At 46.7% G+C, this 26,583-nt stretch overlaps 1 protein-coding gene across 1 annotated transcript in view; it reads right to left on the bottom strand.

Annotated features, from left to right (window-relative positions):
- plce1 (phospholipase C, epsilon 1) overlaps positions 1–26,583 on the bottom strand; it is an 819,762-nt gene that overhangs the window by 558,653 nt on the left and 234,526 nt on the right. The gene's annotated exons all lie outside the window — the stretch shown is intronic.

Here is a 26,583-nt window from a genome sequence, read left to right as displayed (position 1 = left end):
CCGAAGGGAATAGCAGCCACGTGCCTGAGTGGACAAAGCTTACTGGCCCCTCCCAATATATCAATGAGTCTTTTCTCCACGTCTCACTCCATTTGCCCTCATTCTGCTGCTTCAGTACAAACAATAGTTTCAAACTAGCCAGGTACAATAATCAGCCCCAAATATTCAGCAAACGCTTAGTGTGAACAACCATGCAAATGGTAAAATAGCGAGATCTTAAGCAGACGGTTACTCCCACTGACAGTGTGGGGGGAGTTTTAACCTAAAAACGGGTGGGTTTGGGGCGTGGGGGTCGTTAAATTGTTAAAAATCGGATTCCTGACCTGAACCCTCCAACCCGTCCACTTCCGGTTTTAGCAGAGGCGGGACGGGAAGCAGGATGGGGGCGGACAGCCAATCCGCTGCCAGGAGGCGAGACATCAATTTCAATATCATAATGAGGCTGGAAGCCTCTTTTTTAACCTCCATTCTGTTTTTAACTGCATGTGGACGGGTTTCACACAATTCGTGAAACTTGGCAGTTACGGCAAGGCGGAGACTGCCGGATCCAGGAGGTAAGTGCCTTTACAGCTACCTCCTGGATCCAGGGTCCCTACCTAACCCACCCCCCACGATCGGAGACCCCCCACTAGGCCACTGATCGCCCTCTCACCCCCCAGCCTCCCTCCTCCCCCACCGATGATGCTGAGGCCGGCTACGATCCTCCAGTGGCCGAGCCAATCATCCGGCCCTGATCCTTTGTCCCCCTCAGCCCCCAATCGTCTGCCCGACCACCACCCCTCATCCCCGATCCTTTTAGTCGGTTTCTATATGGAGAGTCTCGCACCTCCGTGTTGCAGATGAGAGATGTCTGTTGCATTCTCATATGCAATAAATATCTCATTTTTGTAAAAGAAAGAAGGTTGATGAGATCTTGAGACCTCATCAAACTACACAGAATGTCAGTGTTTGAAAGCTTCACAGAGCTGTCAAACGATGATATTTCTTCTTTCAAAAATTCTTGACAGATGACACGTCATACGTTGACGTGCTGTGCAACTGGCTTCGCCCTAATTGGCCTGCTGAGCCCGTCGGGTCAATCAGGGGAAAATCCCGCTTGTTGGCCAGAAGCTGATGGAGGCGGGACTGAAACCTGACAAGTGGGAGACCCGCCTCCAAAAGCTTCCCATTGAGAAAATCACCCCTTAAAGTACGGAGACAAATAGAGACAGAGAATAGAGCAAAATATTTTCAGGCAGATTTAGATTAGTTAAGCAATTAGATAGACAAATTAAATGGTACACTGATAAATGTAAAGCATTGCACATTGGTTGAAAAATATGCATCAAAAGTACACAATGAATAGTATTGAGTGATCACAGGAATTTTTAGAAAAATGTTAGAATTAATGGAATTGAATTAGCACAGTGATTCCTAGAAAAATATTTGTCATAAATATAGAATGGATAATATTGAATTATTACAGGGTTTTTAAAAAGGAGAAACAGACCCATCACTTTCAACGTCTAGACAACGTAGCAATCAATTAAAATACTAGTAGAATGCTGGGCTTTATTCTAATGCTTTACGATGCACTAATCAAATGTCACTTACATTGTTGTGTTGAGCTCCGATTATCACAACAAAATAATAGAGACCTGCACCTGCATTGGAGGAGGTGTATCAGAGAAAGTGCCACAAGAATTAATCTAAGTGTAAAGGGGATGAGCTAGATGGAAAGAGGACCAAGCTTTATAATCTGGAATGAAGGTGGTTAAAGTGGGGACATCATTGGTATATACAATATTAAAATGGGATAGATAAGGTAAACCCCCAAATTACTTCAAAACAAGTCAGAAAAGTAGGGCCAGTAGATGCATTTCTTAATTCATAAAAAGTAAATTTAAAATAGATATGAGGAAGGTTTGTTCAAAGAGCAACAGACACTTGGGATGTACAATAGCAAAATACTGCGGATGCTGGAAATCTGAAATAACAACAGAAAATGCTAGAAATACTCAGCAGGCCGGGCAGCATCCGTGGAGAGAGAAACAGAGTTAACGTTTCAGGTCTGGGACCCTTCATCAGAACTGGAAAAAGCTGGAGATGTAACATATTAAGTAGGTGCAGAGACAGGGAGAGTGGGGTGGGGAGGGGGGGGTCGGGGGTCAGGGAGGAAGGAACTGAAGGAATATTCTGTGCTAGTGTAGGAGGCAGGAAAGATAAAATGTTGCAAATGGGGATGGCAAAAATCATACAGCCTGGAAAATGGGGGCAGGGGTTATAGTCTGAAATTGTTGAACTCAATGTTGAGTCCAGAAGGCTGTAAAGTGCCTAATCGAAAGATGAGGTGCTGTTCCTCGAGCTCTGCTAGTGGGGTGGTGGAGACAAAACTTTAAGTCATGTTCAAAATGCAGTTAGATTCTGTAATGGGACAGTTATGAATTTCAGTGGGTGAAATGGCATTTTCTCACCCTCAACATTTCTCATTATTAGTTACTAATCTGTGGTGGTTCAGACTGAATCCGTGCAGTCAGAGCAGCATTGTGATTTACTCCAGTACAGATTTGGAACACTTTATAGTGGCAAATGGCACTGGACTTCTCAATGAATGTGACTACTATTTGCCAGAACGAATGAGATTATCAGCCATCCCATCAATTAGGTGATGTTTCCTTTCAGAGGAGTTAGCCAATCAGGCTCCTCTCTGCCCCAGAATCCAAGGTCAGTCCAGCAGCAGGTAATATTCTAGTATGAATGCCTGTTGGAAGAGGTGTGAGGACAGAGCAAATTGGGCTGTAATGATAAAAAGGAGAGAAACACCTACAGGGAATGATTGATAGAACACCAGCACTCAGTTTAAGCAAGGGCTGGCAAAGTAACAAAGAGGGTGATAAACTATACAGGCTTCCTTGTGGCGGAATACTGCCTCCCATCAGTAAATGCTATGCTTGTTGTTATCTGATCCATCTTGCATTTGGGCTGTTAAAGGTACGATAGCAAAATACTGCGGATTCTGGAAATCCGAAATAACAACAGGAAACGCTGGAAAAACTCAGCAGGTCAGGCAGCATCGGTGGAGAGAGAAACAGAGTTAACGTTTCAGGTCGATGACCTTTCGTCAGAACTGGAAAAAAAGCAGGAAATGGAAAGCAAGTTTGGGAGCTGGGAAAAGGGGGAGGGGATGAAAGAACAAAAGGGAAGGTCAGTGATAGGATAGAAAGCAGGAGAGATTGAGAGACATTAAAAGATATTCAAGGCAAGGGGAGGTGGTAATGGGACAGGTTAAGGAACAAAGGATGGCTCTAGATGGGGTGTGAATTGCGCTGGCAGAATGAAGGACAGCTGAAGGGAAGGAAGAAAAAACAAAAAGTGTGGATAAAAAAAAGAGTATATATGTATATGTGATAGGGGCCGAGGTTATGAACTGAAATTGTTGTACTCTATGTTGAGTCCAGAGGGCTGTAGAGTGCCTAATTGAAAGATGAGGTGCTGTTCCTCGAGCTTACGCTGAGCTTCCGTGGAACAATGCAAGAGGCCGAGGACGGTGAAGTCTGAGCGAGAGTGAAGCGGAGAATTAAACTGACAGGCCACCGGGAGCTTGGGGTCCCCCTTACGGACTGAACGGAGGTGTTCCGCAAAGCGGTCACCCAATCTGCGTTTGGTCTCCCCAATGTAGAGGAGACCACATCGTGAGCAGCGAATACAATATACTAGATTGCGAGAAGTACAAGTAAATCTCTGTTTCACCTGGAAGGGGTGTTTGGGGCCCTGGACAGTGGGAAGGAGGGAGGTATAAGGGCATGTGTTGCATCTCTTGCGCTTGCACGGGAAGGTGTACTGTTGTGATGTTAATTTAACAGTTAAGTAGCCAATGTTAACCAGATTTAAAGTTTGCAGTAATTCCATTCAACCTACTGCAGTTAATTCATTTGGTAAGATATGTTTACTTCATGAAACTGAGGCTGCTGCACAGATAGAAGTAGCTCAGAATGACAGTAAATGTCACATAAACTACTGGCTGAAGGTAAAGTTTATGAGGCTTACGTTTTGACTTGAATTGGATGAGGATTTACTCAATAATTTACAACTTTCATGCAGAGTCATGCAAAAGAGGGAGAGTATAAATGCAGATCTGACATATAATAATAAGGCAGTTTATGCATAAGGAGAAAAATATGTCCACAACAAGCTTGTAAAGTCTGACACTTGAAACCATTTCCAAATCAGATCATGAGCTGGTTTGCTGCAGTAATCACTGGCATTGCGGCAAATCCGTTAGTCGTGGTAACTCTGATGGTTACAGTCTCCCCTTCACTGCATGACATCACAGCACCCAGGAACTGGGCAGCACTTTAAAGTCATTGGCCCTGATTTTCCAGGGTCTATGACCGCGTATGCATAGTGTTCAAAAACCCAGAACTTGCGGTCTGTCAAGATTCAGCTCGACAGATCCTCCGCATGTGCATGCGCAGGAAATGGACATTCGCGGGCGGAGAACTGCCCAGCGAATGCCCACGAAACCCTTACTCCTGGTAAAAGCAGGCATAGGGCCTTCTTTTACCAGCATAAGGGTGAAAATAAATATTAAAATAAAACTTCATAAATCATTCAAAAAACCTTCAAAAATCATTAAAATTAGTTTCGGTTATTTTTGGCCCCTTTAAAGATGTTTACATTTTTGTTTTAAATGTTTAATTAAATTGTATTTTTATTAATTTTAAACATGTGGGGGGAAAAATTGGGTTGCTTTGCGCCTCTTGTTAGCGCCCCGGAGCGCAAAGCACCTAGCGCCCGGTTGGTAGCTGGTAGCGCACCGTGACGCTGCGCCTCCAGTGATGGCGTCATCGCCATGCGCAGTGCCATGCTCGTGCCCCCTGACCTACCGCCGGACACTATGTCTGACAGGGTCAGGGTGCCGTGTTTGCGGCCGCAGCAGCGCAAATTAAAGAGCAGGTGCCGGGCGGCCATTTTGTTTTGGCCCGCCTGCCAGCACTTGCCCCCTCTCGCCTCCTCCTGCGGGGTGCCGGCCGCGATCTGTCAGCCCAGCACTCCTCGAATGCCGGGCTCTTTTGCAGGTACCCAGCTCCCCGGTGGTCCAGCAGGGCCCCGGTGCATGCTGCGCTAGGCCCCTCCCCTTTAATCAGGGGAGGGAGGCCTGTAGTACCACGGAGCTACCTGCCGACGTGCGTGGTGCTGTTGCATGTAACGCCATGATATTGAATGGTAGCGCCCCAGGAGGGAGGGGGAGCACTTCTAGTAGCGCCCCGCCTCCTGCTTGGAGCGCTGCCACTCAATTTCCGGCGCAGGGGCGCTAACTTTTTCGGGGTGCTAAAAGTTAGCGCCCTAAAGGGGGCATGACCCAATTTTTCCCCCATGGTGATTTATTTTTACTTAGGCTGTGTGTAAATGTATTTTTTATGTCATTCCTAATATGCTTATGGGGATTCTGCATGTAAATGGAAGCGTAATGGGAATCCCCCTTTATGATTGGTTGGGCCAGTCCACGTGATCCCAGGGATGCTTGCGAACCACCTGCGCCCCGGGACACGTGGATCTTTACGCAGGCGTACGTCTGCAGGCTCAGGACTGCAAGAGTCCGAAGTTACGGAGGCACCAGGTAGGTACGTATTTTTCTTGCGGATCGGAAGCATTCGCCCACGGGAAGCCTCCGACCGCAATTTCAGGTCCGATATTTCCAAGGCACCATGATATAGCCAAATACAGGCTACTCACGGGAGAGATGAGTGAGGTCGTGCGAGATGTGAAAGTGATTAGATGCTCAGATGTTGCACGTACTACAATGCTGCATGTTTGGCATCCCAAGGAATGTCAAGCATGCGACTGTAGCACAATTAAAGCAGTTACTCTGTCGCCTGGGACCGACCACTGCAGAAACACTCACATAAAGAGAAGAATTTGTTAACACACAGTCGCTCCAATCTCTTGTTGGTATTCAGTGACTTGCCAATGACCCTTTGTTAGTCTTGGGCACAGTTAGCACTAAAACACTGAAATACTGACCTGATGGAAACAACCAGGGGATTCAAAGCATGGATACAGGCAAATACACTGGAAACCTTAGTTGGATTTCTTTGGTTTTTAATATAAATGTAAATGAAGAACTGGCAAGTTATTGGTTCTTCATAGAATGGGAAGTTGTTATTTTTGCTTCTTTTAATTGAAATCAATAGTGCATCCACTGTCCAATATTGTGACGTATAGACTTTCGTTTGCTTGTCTTATGTCATTTCTGTACTGTACCAGCGAGTGCAAGAAAATACAGTTAAATCTTGTTAAATGTCATTTTGTCCTTTTATTGCAAGTCAGGTAGGGTTCTAATGGTCAAAAATGATTGACCAATATCTTGAATTAAGTGAAGCAATGCTGCATTCACAACCTTTGAAAACAATGGAAGTGGTTTGAGAAAAACAGTGACAGTGATTGTACAGGGGCGGAGAGAGGGTTTTTTTAAACTACAGATTTGCGGGTGTCTTTTAAAAAAAATCAAAGCAAAGTGACTGTCACTGGAAGGGAGGGCTGCCAATATACACGAATGTAAGGCTTTCCATGACCTGTCTGGTACCAGATTGGAACTGCTGCCACATTTGTATATTTGTACAGAGACTGATGGGTACATGTGAGTGGTTACAGGGCAGTAATCTGATTGAGGGGTTCAGATGACTTTAATCAAAATAAACACCAGTGGTTTATGTGAACCTCAAGTAGGGGTTACTGCCTTTAAATGTTTCCCAGCATTTTATAATACGTATGGCTTTCACTTTCTGGGGTGGTTTGAGGTCTGTCGCAGTGGTTGTTGCTATTAACTCCATCTCCCCGCCCCCGTGCTGTGACTGTAGTGTCTGGCCCGAAGTGTCACTCTGACAGCTCTTCTCTGTGGAATTTCACTGTTTGCTCCCAGGACAAACCTGATGATTTCAAATTTTCCCACAACATCATTGAATTACCAAGTTGATTGACCACAGCTGCCATTATCTAAACCCATCCAGCTGTGGGGAAACAAATAGAACCATAAGTGGAATACTACCATTCAAATCAATGTTTTCTCTTTGCCTGAGAACTTCCTACTGTCAGTTATGAACAAAACCACAAAGCACTCATTGTAAAATATCAACGCGACAGCTTCCTTTAAGAAGACTGCCTGTACTTTGAGCCCTTTGAACATACAATGTGGACTAGAGATTCACTTCAATTCTAGATCAGATCGAACAACAATTATGAATCTTAATTACAGGAAAGGAAAATTTCACAGCAAAGCAGAGCAGGCACCAGTGTCCAGTACTCCTTAATAAATGCCCCTTGCTTTGTTTTTATTGCCCAGTTATAACAGTAGGAAGTCCGGTGACATTTCTGATTGAGTAAAAAATGATTGTTTTGACCAATTGCAGCATACAGCACCGGCCCTGTGTTCAGACAGCTGGAGAACTGGAGTTCTCAGAGCTCTTCAGCTCCACACAGCATGGTCTAACACCTTGGCCCTCAGAATGCTCAATCAGCAACATTAATCTGATCCAGAAGCAAAACAGCCATCCAAGTCAGAGGCTGATTTTACATTCATTGTTACTTTTGGAGTCCGAGTGCACAGAACAAACTTAGAAAGTGTGACAGCAATGCAAACAAAGTACTTATAACCTGAACGTTCAAAACAGCCAGAGTTCCACTAGTAACCACACAAACTCAACATAAATACAGTTACATTAAAATGCTTGAGAAATCCCGGCTTGACTGTTTTAAAGTATTTGACATTGTCTACCCCCAAATAGCAGATCATTTCCAGGCAGAAAGTTAAACAGTGTTAGCCAAAGCCAGCAAGGTTTACTGCAGACATTTTAATCATTTTGTTGTTAACAAACTGTATTACAAAGACTTAATTTTTTTAAAAAGTGGAACCAACTATTCTTTTAAACTGCAAATGTACAACATTATGAAACCATTAAAAAGAGGAATGTGTTGTGGGCTGTAGAAAAATGAAACATTTTCTGTGGTAGAGGCTTTGTTTAGTTCACACTGGTACACTGATGTATCTGGTAAGATATTGTACAGTAGAAGGAAAAGACCACCTCACTTTAGTAGAAAAAAACACCCGTTGCTGACACCTGTCGCTTACCTGCCTGGTCCATGCTGAGGCAACTAATATTTCCGTTGCACGTACAACCTTCTGGAGATTATTACGAAGACTGACAGATATTACTGAGCTGCAGTCCACTACACAAAGGCACCGATCTTACTCCCCCTGCAGAGGCAGTGTTAGCAGCCTGGAGGGAAGTGAACTTCTTGCCAACTTTAAATCCCATGCTGAATTTCACACAGCACTGCCTCACCTCTTAAGTCGCTGTGAAAAAAGATATTTCTCCTACTGGTCCCCGGTTGCAGTTTAATGGAAACTTGCAGAGAAGGAGAAAATCTGGAAACCATCAATTGAGCAGTGTGTGTAAACCGCCATTTCTTTGGTTTGCACTAATTTAATGCACTTTCACAAGTATAAATCAGTATTGCCAACGCAACAGCAACAATTAACTGCATGCATTTGTACCTTAAAAGTTCATCATTACCGTGGGTTTCAGATGAACCTCAATCATTGTAAACGACTAGAGGAAAGCCACTTACATGGCCACTGGAGGCAGGGGAGAAGGGATCACAAGGAATGCTCGGCAAAAGAAACAGGAAGATTTGCGATGACAAACCCTCACGTTGTAAACAGCTTTCTCAAAAGGCAAACGCACCTGGCTATGATAAACCAAAGCCATGGCACGTGTCACAACGCGCAAAACAGAAGAAGAAATAGGATTAGATCAGATCAGAAAATGAGAATTGACGTCGTCGCGTCTGGAGCAGCCATGTTTTTCAGAAAATAAAAGTGCTCATTATTCTGGCTCTCATCGTTTATTTATGGATTGCCATTCCACAAGAGATTATGCACTGTACTGAGCACCTGATTATCCATGGCTCCAATTAGCATTGGTTTGCTTGACAGAGAACAGTAGAATTAGCAGCAGAGCAGTAGATTACAAGGCTAATTCATATTTTCTGCCCTGCTGCTGTATGCATGAAACACTTTATTCCACTGACTTTTTACAAAGCGCCTCCAATCACTTATGCATATGATGTGCACTAAGTACATTCTTAGACAACCTTGTTTCACAGATTCGTTTGTCACCTGATGTTTGTGTCTCGGTCGACTCTTTTCTGTTTTGATTTTTTTTTTAATGAAGTTTTTCTTTTACGCCAGGTAATAGTTTTCTCTTTTCTTTCAATGGGAGCTGTCAGAGGGAGTGTGGAGTGACTCTTTGGGGGGAGGGGAGGGGGGGGATCAGAAGGAGAAAGCTTGGAGAAGAAGGCTCAAAGAGGGATGAAAAGGAGGTGGGAGAAGCTAACCGCGGGGGAGTGTGACAGGCAGGGTGAGCATCAGGAGAGGGGGATGAAACTGTTTGGGTAACCTCTTGGAGGGAGTCAGCAGCATGTGCTGCAGTAAGTGTGATGGAAGATGCCTGGTGTTAGTGGAGAAGGAGGCTGTGGCGCAGAGTGGGGACTTGAACACGCTCGAAGGTTGCCATTGTGTATCCAGCAGCAAAATGTGTGGCTATAGGGGGGGCTTCTGACCATCAACAGCCTGATTCATCAGGGAGAAACATTGAGGGAGTTAGTTATTTGCTGCAGTTAACATGGTTAAATACAGAGTAATGTTCCCTCTTCGCTGTGCATCTGCCTTATATACTCATAATAAAGGCAATACCTTCATAATGTGCACCAGTGCCACGTGTTTCCATTTCGCACAACAGCCTTTGTGGGTGGAATTACCAACCAGTGCTGAATAAATTTATCTTGTGAGCCAATGTCCAGTAGGATTGAAACTGCCCCTTACAGCCAGCAGAGAGAGGGGGAACATAGCTACATGTTATACTCTTGATATATATGTATGTTTGGGCCTAGAAATTCAGTATAGCCACGTTTGGGGCGCTACAGCATGGTGTTCGCTAACTTTTGCGCCCGGCGCAACTTAGCGCCACCTTCGCCGATATTCAGTTGCATCGCCCCAAGAGGTTGCTGCTGCGCTAAAGCAGGCGATGCACGACTATCATTAGGTGCTAAGCCGGCGATCCGGGGCGCAAACACCGAAGGCGGGCGCAGCGCAGGTGCAGCGAGTTGCTCATTGAGGGCAGACAGTCAGGCGCCGGTCAGCACTTAAAGGCGGAGGGTGGAATTGTTTAGCTGCCACGCCCTGCAAACTGCAGTCCTAAGGCAAGGCCTGAACACTGCTTCTGGAACTGCTCCACGCCCAGGAGAATGGAGAAAGCCAGGGAGAGAGCGCAGCGCTTCGGCGAGGGTGACCTGAGGCTGCTGGTTGGCGCAGTGGACCGCAGGCGCCATATCCTCTTCCCTGAGGGTGGCAGGAGGCCGCTGCCCGCCGAATATCGGAAAGCATGGAGGGATGTGGCAAACAGGGTCACGTCCAACAGCGTGGTTGGCAGGACACCAACCCAATGCCGGAAAAAATTGAACGACCTCACTCGGGTTGTCAGGGTGAGTACCCTTTCCAGTATCCTCCTCATCCCTGCATGTGCACCTCACTTTATGGCCAAAGGGGCCTGAAAGCCCTAATGGCCAGCCCTCATCCAGCAGCTATGGGACTGTCATGAAAAGCACTTGCACATTCAGGACTTTACACACTGTCAGGGCTAATCGACCATGGGAGGCAGTGCAGGTGAGATCAGGGCTTGACACTGTCAGGGCTAATCGACCATGGGAGGCAGTGCGGGCAAGATCAGGGCTTGACACTGTCAGGGCTAATCGACCATGGGAGGCAGTGCGGGCAAGATCAGGGCTTGACACTGTCAGGGCTAATCGACCATGGGAGGCAGTGTGGGCAAGATCAGGGCTTGACACTGTACTTAGAGGCTGTCCTTTTTCTTGCAGGCCAAGCTGGCGCATAACAGAAGACAGCAGCGACAGACCGGGGGAGGCCGTCCTGACCTGAAACAGCTGAGCGATCTCGAGCAGCGAGTGGAGCGGATCATGGCAGGCCGGCTGAGTGGCCCCGTCGCCACTGGAGATACTGACCCTGTTCTGGGCACCAATGGTAAGGTCATCACCTTTTTGACCTCTCTCTTTCCACTTGCGCCTCACACCAGCATCCTTTGCCACTATCGAACCAATGCAGTGCACAGCAGCACTCATGCCTCCCTCGCTGCCGCCCTGTCCTCACTCTAAAGCAACTCTTGTGCCTCCCTGCTTTCAGATGGTGACTCGCCAGGTGAGGAGGCGGCCCCTCAAGCTGGCACTGTGTCCGAGTCAGACATAGAGGAGGAGGAAGAGGAAGCCAGCCCATCAGGGACACCCTCAGCCGAGGCAGCCCATGGCCATGATGGTGACACATCTTCCCTGGAGGGGAGCAGGGGGGAAGGGTCGGAGGATAGTGAAGCTCTGGGGACCAGCGGGCTGCAGCAACGCGGGAGGGGTGGGGAAGCTCGGCGGCCTTCTCCCCGGAGGGTGAGTGCGGCCTCCAGTCCTGCTACGGTGAGCACAGAGGAGGTGCGGCTCCTAGCGGAAATGGGCGCCCAGGCTGAGCGCAGGCACACTGAGCTCATGGCTGCAGTGGCAAGGATGCCTGACTCCATAGAGTCACTGGCAAGGAGTGTGCAGGGATTCGGGGCAGCACAGGCCAGGAGTCTGCAGGACATCGCGGCAGCACAGGCCAGGAGTCTGCAACAATTCAGTGCAGCACAGGCCAGGAGTCTGCAACAATTCAGTGCAGCACAGGCCAGGAGTCTGCAACAATTCAGTGCTGCACAGGCCAGGAGTCTGCAGGACGTCGCGGCAGCACAGGCTAGGAGTCAGCAGGACTTCGCTGCATCACAGGCGGCTTCTAGCCAAGTGCTCATTCGTGCCGTGCATTCATTGGCTGCTGTCATGCAGACACAGACCAGGGCCACATGGGCACTAACTGCTGCCACACTCGCTGGATCGGCCAGGCATCGCCGGAGCACTCGCCGTGCCGCAGCAGCCCAGCAGTCTGTGCCTCAGCAGATTGCTGCGCATGCTGCAGTGCTGGCCCGTGCGCATGCCAATGTATCAGCCGACCAGGGAGTGCCTGTGGTCTGTCAGGTTGGCAGCATTCCTGCAGCCAACACTGTCACTCCTCCATTGCAGCTGCCACCAGCCGTTGGACAGACTGCTGCCGCCCAAGCAGAGTTGGAGCAGTCAGCAGCCGGCCCCTCCAGGCCCAGAGCTGGTTCAGGCCGACCCCCAAGGGCATCTGCCGTCTCACCATCTGACCCTCAGCAGCCTTCCCCCAGCCTTGCTGCAGCCACTGGGGTCCCATTGAGGAGGAGCTGCAGGGTGGGTAGGGGCCAGTCACGGCAGCGAAACGGATCACCCTCGCAGGGGAAAAAGTAGAAGGTGTGGCCAAATGTTTTGTTTTATTTATAAAGGCCGAGACTGCTGTATTTGTTTCATATTTAAAGGCCGAGACTGCTGTATTTGTTTTATATTTAAAGACCGAGACTGGTATATTTGTTTTACTTAGAAAGGCCGAGACTGGTGTATTTGTGTTTCTGGGGGGGTGGTTCTCTCCATTAGTTTGTCATGTGGGAAGGGCACAGAGGTATCACAGTAAAAAAATTTCTTAAATTGCACTGTCCATGTTTTCTTTTGGAAGTCCTGGTTGCCCTGCTCGGCTGAGGGCTTGTGGAGCGGCTACATTCATCTTCTGCCATTGGCACAAGCCATTCCCTGAGAGGGAGCCTAGAACCGAGTTGCAATAAGCCGCCGGCGGGCGGCCCTTGCACTTTCTGCCTCCCTCCCGTGCTGGTCCTCCTCCTCCTCTGGTGGTCCTCCAATGTCTGCTGGCAGTGGCTGAGTCCTGCGGATAGCCAGGTTGTGCAGCATGCAGCACACAACAACAAAATGGGAGACTCGCTCAGGCGAGTACTGTAGGGCTCCCCCGGAACGATCCAGACAGCGGAACCATTGCTTCAGCATGCTGATTGTTTGCTCAATGGTGTTCCTGGTTGCTTGATGGCTGTCATTGTATCCCTCTTCAGCAGGGGTGCTGGGCGCATGGAGCGGGGTTGGCAGCCAGGTGCACAAAGGATAGCCTTTGTCCCCGAGAAGCCATCCTCGTGGGTGAGGCTGGGCCTCGAACATGTCTGCCACAGAAGTCTGGCGCAGGATGAAGGCATTGTGGCTGCTGCCTGGAAAGCGGGCATTGACAGCTAGGATGAGCTGCCTGTGGTCACACACCAACTGCACGTTGAGCGAATGGTAGCCCTTCCGGTTGCGGTAATCCTCGGCATTCTGTAGAGGTGCCCGCAAAGCCACATGCGTGCAGTCAATGGTGCCCTGCACCATGGGGAAGCCCGATAATGCTGCAAAGCGCATTGCACGCTCTTGCTGCTTGTCCATGGTCATGGGGAAGGAGATGAACTGACGTCTCCTTCTGAAAAGGGCATTGGTCACCTGGCGGATGCAGCAATGTACCGCAAACTGGGAGATGTTGGAAATGTCCCCAGTAGCGGATTGAAAGGAGCCGGTGGCATAGAAGTTGAGAGCCACCGTCACCTTCACTGCCACCGACAGAGACGTCCTGCTCCTCAGCTGTGGCTGCAGATCTCCGCGAAGCAGGTGGCAGATCTCAGTGACCACCTCCCTTCTGAATCGCAGCCTCCGAACACACTGCTCCTCAGACATGTTCAGATATGAGAACTGCTGGCGGTATACCCTGGGTGGGTAAGGCCTCCTTTGCCGACGCCTGTTGGCCCTTCTCCGTCTGGCCATGACTGGCACTCTCTCACGGCGTCTCTGAGCCCTTTGAATGCAATGGAGAAGCCCAACGTTTCCACCCATTGCAGCCCCCATTATATGTTTCCAATCAATGCTATGACATTGAAGTTAAAGACAAGTGCAAAGCTCTGGCCTGAAGCCACAAGTACCTGTGCGAGTGTTGAGCCAAACCAGAAAGCTCTCTGCCTTTGTCTCTCTCCAAAGATCCGTCTCTCACAAAGAAGGAGTGGTGCAAAATGGCTGCCATTTATACTGCAGGAGGAGTCCCCTTTAATTAGCGCCCCCCGCGCCCCGCAGCGACTGGTAACCGTTCCCCTCTACCAGTCGCTAGGGGCGCCAGGCGCACAATAGGCCGGCGCCACTGAATTTCCGATTCGGGGCGCACAAAGGGCGTTGCACCATGAAATGACGTCAGGATCTGCGCGCGCAAAGGTTTTGCGCCACCGCTAAATCTTAACTGAAGTTCGCGAGAGGCACAGATCGTGCCGCGCCCGGGTGCTAGCCACTTAGCGCCCCACTTCTCCTCCTCCTAAGGCGCTAGCGGCTGGCGCAAACAACTGAATTTCTAGGCCTTGATTCCTTGATGCAGGAAGCACTGCCTGCTAAGTGTGCTGTGTGGGATTGGGTCAGATATTGTTGGTGTGTTGTGATTGCTTGCATTGAATAGATGCAGGGTTGGATGATTCATTTTATCATTTGGCTTTTCTCTCAAAGAAGGAAAGCTGAGGGGGTTTTAATTTAAAAGCAACAGATTTTGTATGCAAATTTCCTCATCTGATCCCCAGTTGTTGAGCTCTATTATATGGGTTGCCATTTTGTCCTTCGTTGCTTGTGAGATATTTGACCACAATAATGATTTATGTTCTAAATATAATTTCACTACAATTTTATGCACCTCAGCGTCCTGAGATATGTTGCAGACTATATTGGAGGCCATCTAGAAACTTAGAGCTTCTCACGGCCTACAATCTTTAGTGCTGGGCTTTCACCTTCTAAAGGTTTCCTCCAGTTGGAAGATCTGTGGGAGTAAAAGACTCGGTGACATCCACAGAGCTGATAAAGATTTTGATGCGTTGCAGAGGCCCTGATTTATACAGTATATTTACTGATTTAGAGGCTCCATCTTCTATCTGCCAAATGAATGGTCCTTTGAAGCAGCATTGAAAACCTTATGAGATGATTTTTCTCTGCACTGTACGTATGCCAATTTCAATTTCAAGTCGACTCATTCTTTGCCAATTAATGGACCAAATATAGGAGGCTTCACTTCTCTGTATTAAAGGCCAAGTAAAAGTTCAGATCACAGCAGTTTGAAAGAAAGACTTGCATTTATATAGCAACTTTCACGACCTCAGGACGTTCCCAAAGTGCTTTACAGCCAATGAAGTACTTTGGAAATGTAGTCACTGTTGTAATGTAGCAAATGCGGCGGCCAACTTGCGCACAGCAAGTTCCCCCAAACAGCAATAAGATAATGATCAGTTAATCTGTTTTCTTAGTGATGTTGTTTGAGGGATAAATATTGGCCACGACATGGGGGAGAGCTCCCCTGCTCTTCTTTGAAATAGTGCCATGGGATCTTTTACATCAAACTGAGAGGATAGACGGGCCCTTGGTTTAATGTCTCATCTGAAAGACGGCACCTCCGACAGTGCAGCACTCCCTCAGTGCTGCACTGGAGTGTATGCCTGGATACTGTGCTCAAGTCTCTGGAGTGAGTCTTAGAACCCACAACTTTCGGACTTAGAGGCGAGTGTGCTACCAACTGAGCCACGGTTGACAGTTGAGTCACATGGTAGAGTATCACTGTAAATTTATTTTTAATATTGCCCTAATCATATTTTATGTGTCCCCCTTGACGGTGCAGAGAATTTATCCACCGTCAGGTGGACCACTAAGATTGAATCTCAGTCTGTGCTGAGCTATCTGATCTAACTGTGTTGGTGTTAGCTGCACAACAATTGGCCTCAGCACTGCTGGACTAGGGAGGGACATAAGCACTGTTCCAGCTCCTAATTGTTATCTAGTGGCCCCTGCTGGAAGTGGGTGGTTGCCGGCATTGGGCGAGGACAGCAGTGGGCTTGACTGCAATGCCCTTGCAGTCATGAAGCTGTTGGCACTCGCTGCCAATAGTTACACATGAATAATGGTTACTTGGGCAAGGTGTTAGAGGGCATTCGGTGCCCATGGAACCACATCCTAAACTTTAGCAAGGGAGAAAATTTATGTGAAACAAATAAAAAAAACAAGAGGTTAGTGCTCACTCCCCAATGTTACAAAAAAACTTTGTTTTATTAATTTTTCATGCAGTAACAGTATTATTTTACTCTTTCCTTCAGGTCTACTTTTGACCACGTGCATCAGTGTGCAGCCAACCTGCTCCCAGGCTTCTGACAATGCCAGCCCTGAGCAGTCTGTGTGAAAATGACCCGGTCTTTTTAAAATGTTTCTCTCTTAAAAACTTTAGACGAAGGACTGAAGCCCATAGTGCAGGATATCATCAAGGTTGAAGAGTAAAAGGGAAGATGCAGTAAATCAGGAAGTAGTGATTAGATAAGACCAAGCTTGGGTTTTAAATGGCTGAAGTCTTCGAAAGGTAAGGAGTTGCACAGTTTTGAGATTCTGGCAAAGAATGGGAGACTGCACATTGAGTCTTGATTCCAACACAGTGCGTAGGGAGGGGGAAGAGCATCGAATGGTGTATTAAAGCTTGTAAGGAACAAGAGAGGAAAGTTCAGAGCAGCACTGATAAAATAGAGGAAGACAAGAAAGATTGTGATGGAGAGCGAGGGATTTGTCTGCCCAATGACAACCATTTTTCTTGCAACCTGTCCAGGAGTGTGAGCGAGGTGTTAGAAGAACCAGATACTGTAATAGGAGCAGTTGATTTGGACAGACTTGGGCTTTATAGAGAGTAATAATAAGCGTTGAAAGGAAATTAAAGGCTTGGTCTGAAAGAGGAAACTAAGCTTTTTAGAGGAAGATTTATGAATTGAGGAAATGTGAAAGTTCCATTTGAGGTCAGAGGAGATACTGAGGCCAAGAATCTTGATAGGTGAAGAAAGACTAAGGACTGAATAATCTTCATATTTTGCTTGCTCCTCTATGGGAAAAAAAAAGATGACTGGCCTCTTTCCTGTTGATCCCAACCAATGCCAAGGCCAGGAACAAGACTGACATGTTGGGAATCAAGAACGCAAACTAAGTGCTACCACTCAGTATAGCTCCAGCACACTGTCCCGCTTATTGTGGATTTTGGATAATGTAAATTAGGTAATTAGATAGAGTAAATATAGAGAAACTGTTTCCAATGGCTGAAGGGTCGATAACCAGAAGGCAGAGATTTAAGGCGATTAGCAAAAAAATCAGTCGCGACATGAGGAAAACTGTTTTATGCAGGGAGTGGTTAGGATTTGGAATGCACTGCCTGATAGGGTGGTGGATACAGATTCAATAGTAGCCTTCAAAAGGGAACTGGGTAAATACTTGAAGGAGAAAAAATTGCAGGAATACGGGGAGAGAGCAGGGGAGTGGGACTAACTGGATTGCTCTTCAAAAGAGCCAGCACAGACATGATGGGCCGAAGGACTTCCTCCTGTGCTGTACTATTCTATAATTCTATGATAATGTGGTACTGCATGTTTACATGGCTATTGGGAGACCACATGAAGCAAGGAACTGCAAAGGCGTAGAAACCGTTCAGAAGGGTCAATGGCACCACTTTGGAACCAACTGTTTTTTCCCAACTGTAAGTTGACACACCTAAAGCACTGAGCCCACCAGCCTCTGGATCACGAGGTGCTTGAAGAAGTTACAGATGTGCTTTTCAGTATTGAGCCATCTAAGAAATTAGAAAAGAAATGAAAAAAACTATTATGCCAAGATATTTGTTAATGTAATATAAAAAGAAAGCTGTATGGGGGAGAAGAAGATGAAGTGTGAAGAATATTCTCACCAGCTGAGTGACTTGTGATTGGTCATCAGTGCACCAGAGTTTAGAAGAATGAGAGGGGATCTCATTGAAACTTATTGAAACTTATAAAATTCTGACAGGACTGGACAGACTAGATGCAGGAAAGATGTTCCCAATGGTCGGGGAGTCCAGAACCAGGGGTCACAGTCTAAGGATAAGGGGTAGGCCATTTAGGACAGAAATGAGGAGGAATTTCTTCACCCAGAGAGTGGTGAACCTGTGGAATTCTCTACCACAGAAGGCAGTAGAGGCCAATACATTAAATATATTCAGGAAGGAGTTGGATATATTTCTTAAGGCTAAAGGGATCAAGGGGTATGGGGAGAAAGCAGGGACCGGGTACTAAATTTGGATGATCAGCCATGATCGCATTGAATGGCGGAGCAGGCTCGAGGGGCCAAATGGCCTAATCCTGTTCCTATCTTCTATGTTTCTATGTTACTATAAAACATCTTTAAAAATATTACCTATTTTTGCTTCCCCGATTCATACAAAATTGTATTATCTGAACCTAGATCTTACATTGCTTGCCTTCTATAATCTATTACTTTACTGTCTCAATAAAATGAAAGCAATACTTTTATATGCTTTGTGGCATCTTGCTGTGTGCAAATTGGCTGCCGTGTTTTCCACGTTACAACAGTGACTACACTTCAAAAATACTTCATTGGCTATAAAGCACTTTGGGACATCCTGAGGTCATGAAAGGTGCTACAGAAATGTAAGTCTTTCTTTTTTCTCTTACACTAATAATCAATTAAAAGGAGCCCTGAAACACCATTAAACAATGCACTGGGGCTATTTTGAGAGTTCTGGAAACGTATAACAGAGTGACTTTGCAGTTCTAAAGCAGATTTACAGAATTCATTACAATTTTAATATCTTTTATATACGTTCCTCAGCTCCACGATTACTAATAAAGAAAGCACTGATTAGGCAGAGACTGTGATGTTAGTGTGGGAATATTATCCCTGTACCATGACCTGTGAAACAGATGAGTATCAGTGATATTAATGTCATCTAGCATAGCTGTCATGGTGGCTCACTGGGCAAAGGCACGCCATATTTCGGTCCTGAGCCACACACACACCAGGAAAGTCCTAGGTTCGATCTTTAGTCCGTGCTGAGTGAGCTGATCGCAGCAAAAGCAGGACAATTAGACTCAACTCCCCCCCGAGCTAAGGAGGGAGAGAGGAAATGAAATAAATCAGCCAGGATTCCTGCTGCTATCCAGTAACTCCAGGTCTAAAAAGCCATGTGCGTGGATGACCTGTGAGATCCAGATTAGTCTCAGTTGTAACCCCCAACAGTTGGAAAGTTTGCCAACATTCAATATCTTACCACAGATTTTGAAATTAAGCTCCACAAGGAGATTCCCAGAGGGTCTGTGAGGTCATGAGATTTCTCTCTGCCTGAGATACTTGTCTCAGATTCAGCATTTTTTTCTGTACTTGTTGATTTAATAGCACATTATTCCTATTGCTGTATACTAATAAAACAAATTATCTGCATTGATACTGTTTAATAACACTGTTTAATAAATGATATAATAAACAATGCCCATAAGCCGAGAATGAATTTTTTAAAATAGCAAAATTTCACAATAATACTTGTTCAATAAACTGTTTCATAATAATACTGTTCAATTATAGCACTGTTTAATAATGGCACTATTTAATTATAATATTTTTAACAATACCACTGTTTTTTGAGTATCTGATACTGCCTTCACAGTGGTCCCTTCTAATGCCTCAGTATCTGTTGGGAGTCACTGTGAGTGTGTCAGTATCTGCAGGAGTCCCCCCACATGCAAAACAATTTTCAACCCCGAACCGGTAACCTAGATTCAGATATGAGGAACGGCTGAGGAGCAGGACAGATTATACCTGTGGGATATATTTATGTCTTCAAGACATCAGCTAGAGAAAGAAAGAAATTTGGAGAAAAAAAACACAGCGATATCAAATTACAAAACTTGCTTTTTCATTCCATGCTTTTTGATTCTTGGAAATGAGCAACGATCCTTTAGTTCTTGAAAAGAGAAAATATGAGAGAGAATAAATCAACGTCAAGGCTAATTTATGAAAGGAAAGTCCAAGTCTCACATTGAAATTCCATTTATAGAACTTCCGTCTGGAGTTTTCCAGTGTGTACATGGCTGTCCTGGTTCCATCCAAGTATTCCTTTACTATTCCCTGCTCTTTGCACTGCTCCCATTTCACACCAGCCATTGAATTGTCTGAGAACCTGAAGGTCAGTGACATCACATCATGTTGAATAGAATTTAATACAGAGGGATAGAGTGAGATGGAAGAGGAGGCAGTTGCCAATGTTCAACACAGCAACATGTTTGTGCTTGGAACAAATCGCACTCCTGCAGACTCAAAATGAAATCACTTGCGCCAAGAGGTCTTGCTCTTTTGCTAGACTGCACAACTGAATATACTCAAGCTGAATATACTGACAAGAAACACATCATCATGTTCACAGGTAAAGATACATGTTAGTGGTCTCGCTATACTTTCATGTTGGTTTATAGGATTCTATCAACTGAATTGTGTTAAGATATGGATGTATGAAGAGAAGGTTAATGCCAAGAATCAAGATTGAACAACAACAATTTGCATTTATATAGCGCTTTTAATGTAGTAAAATGTCCCAAGGTGCTTCTCAGGAGTGTTCTCAAACAAAATTTGACACTGAGCCAAATAAGGAGACATTAGGACAGGTGGAGGTAGGTTTTAATGAGTGCCTTAAAGGAGGAGAGAGAGGAAGAGAGATGGAGAGGCTCAGGGAGGGTGCAAAGGAGGACAAAAGGATTAATTAAGAGGGGGAAAATAGAGTATGAGAGTAAGCTTTCAGGGAACATAAAAACTGACTATTAAAGCTTCTAAGGATATGTGAAGCGAAAAAGATTGGTGAAGTCAAGCATAGGTCCCCTGCAGTCAGAATCAGGGGAATTTATAATGGGGAACAAAGAAATGGCTGACCAATTAAATACATACTTTGGTTCTGTCTTCACAAAGGAGGACACAAATAACCTCCCAGAGATGTCGGGGAACATAGGGTCTAATGAGAGGGAGGAATTGAATGAAATCAGTATTTGTAGGGAAATGGTGTTAGGGAAATTGACGGGATTGAAGGCCGATAAATCCCCAGGGCCTGATAATCTACATCTTAGGGTACTTAAGGAAGTGGCCCTAGAAACAGTACATGCATTGCTGGTCATCTTCCAAAACTCTATAGACCCTGGCACAGTTCCCATGGATTGGAGGGTAGCTAATGTAACCCCACTATTTAAAAAAGGTGGTAATGTAGGAACGGAAGTTCCTATCCGAATAACGAAGTCCAACGCAATGAAACGAAATAATTAAACTTTAATAAACAAAATACTTTAACTGATAACTACAAGAGCAGAGGTCAGCAGGTCTGTTCAGGTTCCCAGCCTTTCTCAGACTGCCCTTAAATACTGGAAACCGACGTCATGACGTCATCACGTTTTCCGCGCCAACTGGGGGTCACGTGATCGGCGTCATGACGTCATCACGTGGAAATACAAGAACCTACACACAGCTTAAAGGTGCAGTCCACAACTGCACTACAGAGTGGTTAAAGGAATGATTACAGATTGTTCAGTGTCTCTTGGTGGCTCCGCCACAGGCGCCCCCCCCAGAATTCTCTTTAACAGACAGCATCAAATGTGCAGGAGGTTTAATTATTCTGCCCGAACGACTACGAACTTCAGACGCTGGATCGTTAGAAGATGAGCCAACATTTGGCTGTGTCTGAAGCGGTACATCTGGGGTGGAGGAAACCGTAGCAGAAGGTGTAGACGAGGATGAAGCCGAAGCAGGCAATTTAATAGTAGACTGCTGCATAATTGGTCTAGTAGCCAATGGTGGTCGTCCACGGCGAGGTGGCTGAGCAACAACCACCGGTTCACTCCGATCCAGATGGGCTGGTTTAAGTCGGTCAATGGAGATGGTATCCGATTTACCTCCCATTTCGACCGTAAAATGTTTCTCTCCCGCTGCAATAACACGAAACGGTCCATCATAAGGTGGTCTGAGTGTATCTCTATGAGCATCCTGCTGAATAAAAACATAATCGGAACTCATAAGTTCTGCCGGAACATGAGGCCTCTGTAGGTCGTGATGCGAAGTTGGAATAGGCAGGAAATTCTTTGCCACCTCTTGATGCTGAAGGAGCTGCTGAGCAGGCGACCATGATTCTGTATGTGGAGGGAGAAAATCCCCTGGTACTCGAAGCGCTTGACCGTAGACTAACTCAGCCGATGAAGCCTGGAGGTCATCTTTGGGGGCTGTACGGAGGCCTAGCATCACCCAAGGGAGTCTATCCACCCAGTTGGAACCACGCAAGCTGGCACGGAGGGACGCCTTTAAAGACCGATGAAATCTTTCACATAAGCCATTTGCTTGCGGATGGTAAGCGGTGGTACGATGCAGCTTGGTACCCAAGCCCTGTGCAACTGCATTCCACAACTCTGACGTAAATTGTGGACCACGGTCAGAGGAGATATCAGATGGCACTCCAAACCGGGCCACCCACGACGAAATAAATGCCCTGGATACGTCCGCTGTGGTAGTAGCAACCAAGGGAATCGCCTCTGGCCACCTGGTAGTACAGTCCACTATGGTCAGGAGATGCATAAAACCCTGCAAAATGGGGAGGGGGCCCACTAAGTCCACATGTACATGGTCGAACCGGCGTTCAGGCACTGGAAAGATGGCCATTGGAGCCTTCACGTGACGATGAACCTTTGATTTTTGACAGTCCACGCAATTGTTTGTCCAGTCCCGAACGTCTAAATGCATTCCCTTCCAAACAAACTTACGGGACATAAGTCGTTGTGAAGCTCGCATCCCCGGGTGTGATAAGCCATGTATAATCTGAAAAATCTTCCTATGCCATTCGACTGGCACAATGGGCCGGGGCACTCCCATGGATATGTCACACAAAAGCGTGGTTCCTGCTGATTGGAACATAACATCGGCTACCTGCAGGCTTGAAGGCATGGTCCGATACGCCTGAACTTCAGGATCCGCCAGCTGTTCTTTTGCCAACCCGACGTAATCGATTCCCAGGTGAATTGTCTGGACTGGGGCACGCGACAGGCAATCAGCCACAAGATTATCTTTGCCAGACACATGTCGCAAATCCGTTGTAAATTCCGATATAAATGTAAGGTGGCGCTGTTGCCGGGCTGACCACGGCTCCGCCGTTTTGGCCATTGCAAAAGTGAGCGGTTTATGGTCCACAAATGAAGTAAACGGGCGCCCTTCTAGAAGAAAACGAAAATGCCGGATGGCCAAAAACAAGGCCAGCAACTCCCTATCAAAAGTGCTATATTTTCGCTCATTTATACGCAGTTGGCGGCTAAAAAAGGCCAATGGCTGCCAAGTCCCGTCAACCCATTGTTCCTGCACTGCCCCGATGGCGTAATCGGAGGCGTCGGTAGTAAGGGCGATGGTCGCGCCCGGGAGTGGGTGTGCAAGCATAGTTGCATCTGCCAATGCCGCCTTGGTGTCCAGGAATGCTTGGTCCATCTGTGGTGTCCAAATGATAACATCTTTACCCGACTTCCCTTTAAGTGCTTCGTACAGCGACTGCATTAATTGGGCTGCCTTGGGGACAAAAATTCACCATCCCCAGGAACTCCTGAAGAGATTTAAGTATATGCGGCCGCGGGAATGCCGTAACTGCCTCTACCTTAGTGGCCAGTGGGACGGCGCCTTCTGAGGTGATCCTATGCCCTAGAAAGTCAATGCTGGTTAACCCAAACTGGCATTTGGCTAGATTTATAATGAGGCCATGTTGGCTGAGACGGGCAAAGAGTGTACGTAAATGAGCCATATGCTCTTCCTTATCTTTACTAGCAATGAGAATATCATCCAAGTAAATGAAAATGAAAGGAAGGTCCCGTAACACAGAGTCCATAAGTCGCTGAAAAGCCTGAGCTGCATTTTTCAATCCAAACGGCATGCGAAGGAACTCAAAAAGGCCAAACGGTGTGATGACCGCCGTTTTGGGGATGTCTTGAGGGTACACAGGAACTTGATGATATCCACGGACGAGATCTACTTTGGAAAATATTGTTTTGCCGGCCAAATGAGCCGAATCCTGTATATGCGGTATTGGATACCTATCCGGCATAGTGGCTTTGTTAAGGCGTCTGTAATCCCCACAAGGCCTCCATCCGTCACCTGGTTTGGGTACAATGTGTAATGGGGAAGACCAAGGACTGTCGGAGCGTCGGATAATCCCAAGGCGCTCCATAATCCGAAACTCTGCCTTTGCGGCTATAAGCTTTCCGGGTTCCAATCTTCGTGCCCGGGCGTAAACAGGCGATCCCGTTGTGGTAATATAATGCACCACACCGTGCTTCGCAACTGCTGCCGAGAATGTAGGCCTGGTGAGCCCCGGGAATTCAGCAAGTAGGCGCCTAAACCCTTCCTGCGATGGAACCGCACAGGCAACCGACCAGGAGACAGCAGTACTGCGGTGACAAGGCATCGCATGGAAGGTAGACGCATTAATGAGTCGACAATGTTGGACGTCGACAAGAAAACCATAGGCACAAAAAAAAATCAGCCCCCAGGATGGCCTGTGATACTTTAGCCGTTATAAATTCCCATACAAAACGTTGGCCTCCAAGAGTTAAATTAACTGTCCGTTTATCGAACGTGCGAATGGCCGCACCATTGGCTGCCTCAAGGGAAGGGCCGTGACCGCCGGATTGTAGATCCAGCTTTGAGACTGGCAAAATACTGCACTGAGAACCAGTATCACACAAGAATCGTCGCCCTGTTCCGGAATCAGTAATATAGAGGAGTTTTCCTGCAGAACCGACTGCCATGGTGAACTGGGTGTTTTTGTCAGCCCCTGTCTTCTTCGAAGTTTGTGAGTCTGCTGGAGACTTTTTTTCAACCCAACTGCAGGGTGGACGGCAGCGTCGAGCCTTGGCGCCAAAACGGGCGTGGTACATACACAAGCCTGATGGAGGAGGGCTGGACTTTGCCCGTGTAGGGGAAAGACACCTCGTAGCTGCGCAACTCTGCTGTATGACCATAAAAGACTTATCTGCCTCCGCAGCCAGCTCGGCACAGTCCATAATCGTAGAACTGGCCAAGGCTGCCTGAACTGGCTCGGGTAGCTGGCAGAGGAAAAGCTCTCGAAATAAAAAACATTGGGGCTCTGACCCCAAAAGCGTGAGCATTTGGCTCATCAATTCTGATGGTTTTGAGTCCCCAAGACCCGGCATTGCGATAAGTTTGCGTGCACGCTCTGACTTAGTTAGACCATACACTTGTAGTAAACGATCTTTTAAAGCTGAATACTTGCCCTCTGCCGGTGGATTCCCCAGGATGTTGACGACCCATGAAGCCGTGGCGCTGTCCAGAGCAGAAACCACGTAATAATAACGGGTTGAATCCGCTGTAATGTCCCGGATAGCAAACTGGGCTTCTGCTTGGAAAAACCATGCTTCTGGTTGTTGTTCCCAGAACTGCGGCAATTTAAGGGCAACGGCGTTCGTGTTCATTATGAATATCTCGAAGAAAGTTGTCCAACGAGCTCGAGGTCACCAATGTAGGAACGGAAGTTCCTATCCGAATAACGAAGTCCAACGCAGTGAAACGAAATAATTAAACTTTAATAAACAAAATACTTTAACTGATAACTACAAGAGCAGAGGTCAGCATGTCTGTTCAGGTTCCCAGCCTTTCTCAGACTGCCCTTAAATACTGGAAACCGACGTCATGACGCCATCACATTTTCCGCGCCAACTGGGGGTCACGTGATCGGCGTCATGACGTCATCACGTGGAAATACAAGAACCTACACACAGCTTAAAGGTGCAGTCCACAACTGCACTACAGACTGGTTAAAGGAATGATTACAGATTGTTCAGTGCCTCTTGGTGGCTCCGCCACAGTAGAGAGAAAACGGGAAATTATAGACTGGTAAGCCTGACATCGGTAGTGGGGAAAATGCTAGAGTCCATTATAAAAGATGTAATGGCAGAGCACTTGGAAAACAGTGACAGGATCGGACAAAGTCAACATGGATTTACAAAAGGTAAATCGTGCTTGACTAATCTACTGGAATTTTTTGAGGATGTAACTGGTAGAATAGATAAGGGAGAACCAGTGGATGTGGTGTATTTAGACTTTCAGAAGGCTTTCGATAAGGTCCCGCATAAGAGATTAGCATGCAAAGTTAAAGCACATGGGATTGGGGGTAAGGTACTGACTTGGATAGAGAACTGGTTGGCAGACAGGAAGCAAAGAGTTGGAATAAACGGGTCTTTTTCTGAGTGGCAGGCAGTGACTAGTGTGCTACCGCAGGGATCGGTGCTAGGACCCCAGCTATTCACAATATATATTAATGATCTAGATGAGGGAACTCCAGGATGATTTGGACAGGTTGGGTGATTGGGCAGATTCATGGCAGATGCAGTATAATGTGGATAAATACGAGGTCATCCACTTTGGTGGCAAAAACAGGAAGGCAGATTATTATCTGAACGGCAATAGATTGGGAGAAGGGGAAGTGCAACGAGACCTGGGTGTCCTTGTGCACCAGTCGCTGAAGTTAAGCATGCATGTACAGCAGGCGATTAAGAAGGCAAATGGTATGTTGGCCTTCATAGTGAGAGGATTCGAGTACAGGAGCAAGGATGTCTTGCTGCAGTTGTACAGGGCCTTGGTGAGACCACATCTTGAGTATTGTGTGCAGTTTTGGTCGCCTTATCTGAGGAAAGATGTTCTTGCCATGGAGGGAGTGCAGCGAAGATTCACCAGACTGATACC

Source organism: Somniosus microcephalus, chromosome 8 (genome assembly GCF_052327205.1).
Source record: "Somniosus microcephalus isolate GS21.2 chromosome 8, FLI_Smic_1.0, whole genome shotgun sequence".
Lineage (NCBI taxonomy): Eukaryota > Metazoa > Chordata > Chondrichthyes > Squaliformes > Somniosidae > Somniosus > Somniosus microcephalus.
This window is presented reverse-complemented; position numbering and strand designations above follow the sequence as displayed.